Source organism: Triticum aestivum, chromosome 2B (genome assembly GCF_018294505.1).
Source record: "Triticum aestivum cultivar Chinese Spring chromosome 2B, IWGSC CS RefSeq v2.1, whole genome shotgun sequence".
Taxonomy (NCBI): Eukaryota; Viridiplantae; Streptophyta; class Magnoliopsida; order Poales; family Poaceae; genus Triticum; species Triticum aestivum.
The window spans coordinates 482,756,328-482,762,807 of NC_057798.1; positions in this window are offsets into that span (position 1 = coordinate 482,756,328).

Consider the following 6,480-nt stretch of genomic DNA (forward strand, 5'->3'; position numbering starts at 1 on the left):
TCAAGTGGAGCCATCACCTCCCCAAGACCCACACGCTTCCGAAGAACAAAGTGAAGGCCCTCACCTTCATGAACAAGACCAAGGGCAAGATCAACCTCAAGATGGAGGTGAACCTCTAAATGATGCCCAAGGTCAAGTTCTCCCCCTCGAGCAAGTTTAAGATCATGAGCAAGCTCAAGACGACGCTCAAGATGATCAAGTTAACCTTCCTCCTTCCACACCCGAGGAAGAATTAGAGCGTCGTGCCGCGAAGATTGCTTCCAAACTCACCACCCAAGGCCATCTCATGGAAAACATGGTTGGAAGTCTAAGAAAGGGGGTAAGCACTCGTAGACAATTAGCTAACTATTGTGAACATCATGCGTTTGTCTCTTGTGTTGAACCCCAAAAGGTCTATGAGGCGCTCGAAGACTCGGATTGGCTCAATGCCATGCATGAAGAACTAAACAACTTCGAGTACAACAAGGTGTGGAGATTGGTGCCAAGACCTTCGGGGAACCACAACGTCATTGGAACAAAGTGGATCTTCAAGAAAAAGCAAGATGCTCATGGGAACATCATTCACAACAAGGCAAGATTGGTAGCACAAGGCTACTCCCAAGTCGAGGGCATCGACTACGGTGAAACCTTTGCTCCCGTTGCTCGTCTTGAATCCATTCGTTTGTTGATTGCTTATGCTTCCCATCACAACTTTAAGTTGCAACAAATGGATGTGAAAAGTGCTTTTCTTAATGGTCCCATTAATGAGTTGGTTTATGTCAAGCAACCCCCCGGGTTCGAGGACCCCTACTTCCCGGATCACGTGTATCAACTCGATAAGGCACTCTATGGCCTTAAACAAGCCCCACGTGCGTGGTATGACCACCTTACCGAGTTGCTACAAGATCGTGGATTTGAAGTAGGACAAATCGATCCCACTCTTTTTACTAAGAAGGTCAAAGGGGAGTTGTTTGTATGCCAACTATATGTTGATGATATTATCTTTGGTTCTCCTAACAAAGCTTTCAATGAGGAATTTGCCGCTCTCATGACCTCCAAGTTCAAGATGTCTTCGATGGGAGAGTTGAAGTTCTTCCTTGGTTTTGACATCAAACAACGAAGAGAAGGAACCTTCATCAACCAAGCCAAATACACTCAAGACATGCTTAAAAGATTAAAGCTAAGTGATGTCAAGCCGGCTTCTACACCAATGCCTACCAAGTGCCAACTTGACATCGATCCCAATGGTAAAGAGGTGGATCAAAAGGTATATCGCTCCATGATTGGCTCCTTGCTTTACCTTTGTGCATCTAGACCGGATATCATGTTGAGTGTGGGGATGTGTGCACGATTTCAAGCCGCACCAAAGGAAAGTCACTATGTGGCGGTCAAGAGAATCTTTCGATATTTGGCTCATACCCCAAACTTTGGCTTATGGTACCCAAGAGGAGCAAATTTCAAGCTTGAAGGTTTCACGGATTCCGATTGGGCGGGGGACAAAGTGGATAGGAAGTCCACTTCCGGAGGGTGCCAATTTCTTGGTTGCTCTTTGGTAAGTTGGTCTTCCAAGAAGCAAAGTTGTGTGTCCCTCTCGTCCACCAAAGCGGAGTATGTGGCGGCCGGTAGTTGTTGTGCTCAACTCCTATGGATGAGGCAAACTTTAAAGGAGTACGGTGTCGTTTGTGACAAAGTGCCTCTTTGGTGTGATAATGAAAGTGCCATCAAGATTTCTCTCAACCCGGTACAACACTTCAAGACGAAGCACATTGAGATTCGGTATCACTTCATCCGGGATCACATTAGGCGAGGGGAGATCGAGCTCAAATATGTCAACACTCATGATAATCTTGCAGATATTTTCACGAAGCCCTTGGATGAAGCAAGATTTCGCGAGTTAAGGCATGAGCTAAATATCATTGATTTGAGCAATGTGACTTGAACCCGTACACCCACCACCACACTCAACGTGTTGTCTAGTTTAGGTGTAGGCATGGACATAGGGGGAGTGTTGTTCTCTCAATGAACTCTCCCTCCCCCCATTATGCATAAATCGATCACCTCTTTCACATTAGCCATTTTTAATGGTGCTTGTGCTTCAAAGACGAGTTTTGGTCATGGGCCCAAGGATAATTCTTCGCGGTGCCATACCATCCAACTCAAACATAAGTGGCTTCGCCCACCGCCCTCTCTCCTCAAGAGGCTTTGTCGCTTTGTGGTTTCTTGTTGTCTTCTTGCCTCTTGTTTGTGCGTGTTCTTGTGTTTCTTGTGTGTGAAAAGTTTCCGTGCAAAGGCTTCTTCTTTTTCGTATTGAAACTTGCGGTGACTTGAGCTCACGGTACTACCGCGGTCGGCTACGGTACTACCGCAGCCAGCCACGGTACTACCGCTTGCGGGAGCACGGTACTACCGTCACCATGCGGCAGTAATTTTTTACTGCCGCCTGGTTGAGCGGTACTATCGCCTCGGCGCAGTACTTCCGCCCGAGCGGTACTACCGCGCCGGTTCGAGCGCGTGGGGATAAGGACGGGCAGGGGGAGTTTTAACTCCCCATACCCATTCGCTGTCCTCTCTCTCCACATCGTCTCCTTCTCTCCCTCGCTCAAGAACGGAGTCGGTGTTCGTCGCCGGATCTCCTCCACCGGCTGCCCTCCTGTGATTCAGACCGGTGGGATCGTTCCCCACCACGTGCTCTTGCTATGGACCAAGGTTTTTCCCCAACTCCCTCTCTGTGTTGATTGTGTTTAGTGTTTCTAGGTTTTGGGGGAGGCTTGTGTGTTCTTGAGATTCTTAGGCTTAATCTCTGCAAGAGTAGGATGATGGAGCATGGTATTGCATAGGATTTATACTTGTATTGTTGTCTTGCGCTAGATCGGATCATCGTAGCACCGCCATTGTTTCGCGGTTCTTTTCAGATTCAAACCGCCGGTTGGATCTGACGCGACGCGGTACTACCGCCCGTCTGGCGCGGTACTACCGCTTGCACGGTACTACCGCCCCTCGGGAGCGGTACTACCGCGCTCTGTGCGGTACTAAAATTTTACTTCCGCCCCAACCACGGTACTACCGTGCCCTAGCACGGTACTACCACGTTTGGAGCAGTACTAATATTTTAGTACCGCAAACAGTGGCAGTTTTACCGTGGCTCACAGCTATCACATGCCAACTTTCTCGTATGCCTTCTATGTGTTTCTTGTGCTTTTTCGTGGCCTTTGCATTGATCTTCTCACGTCTTTGGTGTTTTGCGTATGTGTCTCAGGTGGTGGCTCTCGCTGGTCCAACCCCAGTCGTGACACTGGCTCCAAACGTCTGCGCAACCCAGGTGAAGTACCAGAAGGCTCGTCTGCCTCCAAGCGCAGTGTCAAGCACTCGGCTAGCAAGCACAAGGAGCCCCCTAAGGGCATGGATGAGATAGCCCAAGCTGATTATGTCCGTCTCAGGCAGCTTCACCCTTATGTGCACCCGCGTGCCACTTTGAGAGGCTGTGAGCTGTTCTGGAACAAGCAACAGGCCAACATCTATCTGGATGTCATCAAGAACAAGCAGAATATCTATTAGGAGGTGAAGTGGATTGATATGCATCACATGAGGAAGGACAAGTTTCGTGACTACTTTGGAGAGGCTCTGGACTTGGTGGAGCAGTTTGGCATTGAGCATGTGATTACCTTCCACCTCGACTATGACCCTGAGCTTATCTGTCGGTTCTTTGCCTCAGTCTACTTTCACTCCCATGAGGAACGGAGGATGACCTGGATGACCAACGGTCGTAAGCTGTCTGCTACCTGGAAGGAGTTCATGGATCTCCTCCAGGTTCCTGATGATGGACTCGACTCTCCAGTGGGTGTTCGCCCCCATGCCAATGCTGATTCTGCCAGCAAGGATAGACTTGCCCCTTTCATGGTTGAGAAGGCACTCGCCAATGGCAAGACAACTTTGGTGCTCAACCCTTTCCTGGATATCATGTATCGCATCTTCCGCAACTCCTTGTTCCCTCGCATCGGTGACAAAGACAAGGTTCATGCCTATATGGTGGACATGATGCTCATTTGCGAGGATGCTCGTTTGTCTCAGTCTCAGCCACTTGATGTCTCACACATCATGTGGTGTGAGCTCCGGTTTGCAGTGTTCAACCGCAAGGTGCCTATCTATGGGCCCTATCTGTTTCTGCTGATTTCGAAGATTTGGGAGAAGATGTTTCCTGATGAGGAGTTTCTTACTCCTGACTGGGTTCGCCATGAGCCCATCTGCCTGCGTATCAAACCCAACTGGGCCAACACCACTACTCGCGCTGAGGCGACTGCTGCTAGGACTGCTGTTGATGAGGAGGATGCTGGCGCCGAGGATGTTGCTGAGGGCCATGCTTCTAGACCTTCCCAGAGTGCCTCTATGCCATCATGGGCCAAGAAGCTGAAGGACAAGATGAAGACTCTTTTCTGCATGCAAGCCAAGGGGCAGTACAGGACTCACGTGGCGTCCAAGGAGAGTCGTCGCTGGGACAACAAGATCTTGCAGCTCTATGGTGAGGCAGTGTCTGGCGGGTCTGAGGAGCACATCACTCCAGAAGCCGAGTGGATGGAGAAGCAGGGCTACAGGTGGACTGAGTCTAAGGAGGATGTCGAGGAGACCATCCCTGCTGCCGAGGAGACCGACGGAGAGGGTTGGGATGAGTTCTCTGCTTGAGCCACCTCTTGTGTGTAGGTGTCCTCTCTGCCTTTTTGGCGTCTCGATGCCAAAGGGGGAGAGAGTGTAGGGATTTGCGAGTGTGTCGTGTGTTTGCTGCTTTCTCGTTTGTGTCGTGTGTTTGCTGCTTTCTCGGTTGAACCTCGGTAGCTTTACTTTGTTTGGTGTAAGACATATGCACTCTATCTATCCTAGCGAGCTTGTGTTATATTGTGCTATATTTATGCTATGCTATGCTTATTATCATGTCTTAGTCTCTAAAATATAGGGGGAGTGTTGATCCTAGTCTATGTGCTATGCAGTCCAAAGCATTCATCTAAAGTGCACACATCTAGGGGGAGCCCGTCTATATTTTAGAGAGGTGGGGTTTGCCCCTGCTCTAAATTATCTTATCCATATGCAAATCCCGTGTTGTCATCAATCCACCAAAAAGGGGGAGATTGTAAGGGCATATTTTCCCCTCAGGTGTTTTGGTGATTGATGACAATGCATTTGCGGACTAATCGTGTGCCTTGAGTTTCTCAGGTTATTCATATCTAGGCACGAGACGATTCGGTGCCCCTCGGAGACTATTGAAGTCGGCGTTGTTCTATGTTTCTCTTTGGTGGATTTGAGTCATAGGAGAGTCGTACTATTAAGAGGGGGTCCGCATCGGAAAGGTTTGGGTGGAATCAACACGTACACTTGTTCCTCCTTTCCCTGCATTTTGGAGCTTCCCTTTGTTATCTTGGTTGTGCGGAAATCTGACGACTACTGCTGTGCTTGCGGTAGTACCGCAAGTACACGCGGTAGTACCGCTGTGTGTCACGGTAGTACCGCTCATCTGGAGCGGTAGTACTGCGGCTCCCTAGCCTTGTGCCGCTCCGGTGCGGTAGTAGGGGCGGATGCAATTTTTTACATCCGCGCCCTCCACGGTAGTACCGCTCGTCTAGCGCGGTAGTACCGCGGAGGCCCACGGTAGTACCGCTCCCTAGGAGTCGTAGTACCGTGGCCCTCCTACCTAGTACCGCAGTGTCGCGGTAGTAGGCGCGGATGTAATTTTTTACATCCGCGCCCGCACGGTAGTACCGCGCCTCACGGGGCGGTAGTACCTCGTCGGATTTTTGTACCTCCTCCGGTTCAGCGGAAGTAGGCACGGATGTAATTTATTTCATCCGCGCCCTTCCCAGTCCGTGATTTTCCTGCCTTGCGGTAGTACCGCAGGTGGGTGCGGTAGTACCGTGCAAGCGGTAGTACTGCCCCCTTATCAGGCTAGTTCTGGCCTGTGTTGCTGTCGCGGTAGTACTGTGGTTAGCTACGGTAGTACCGCACAGCCTCGCGGTAGTACCGCGCCCCTGGAGCGGTAGTACCGTGTGTCGCGGGCTGAACATGTGGATAACTGTTGGATTTTGTCCATGACTATATAAGGGGTGTCTTCTACCTCTAGTTGACCACCTCTTCCATCTCTAAGCTCCATTGTTGCTCCAAGCTCTATTTCCACTCGATCTCTCTCCCTAGCCAATCAAACTTGTTGATTTGCTCGGGATTGGGTGACAAGTGCCCGATCTACACTTCCACCACAGGATATTTGATTCCCCCCACTTATCCCTAGCGGATCTTGTTACTCTTGGGTGTTGAGCACCCTAGACGGCTGAGGTCACCTCGAAGCCATACTCCATTGTGGTGAAGCTTCACGGTATTGTTGGGAGCCTCCAAGTGTTGTGGAGATTGCCCCAATCTTGTTTGTAAAGGTCCAGTTGCCGCCTTCAAGGGCTCCAATAGTGGAATCACGGCATCTCGCATTGTGTGAGGGCGTGAGGAGATTACGGTGGCCCTAGTGGCTTC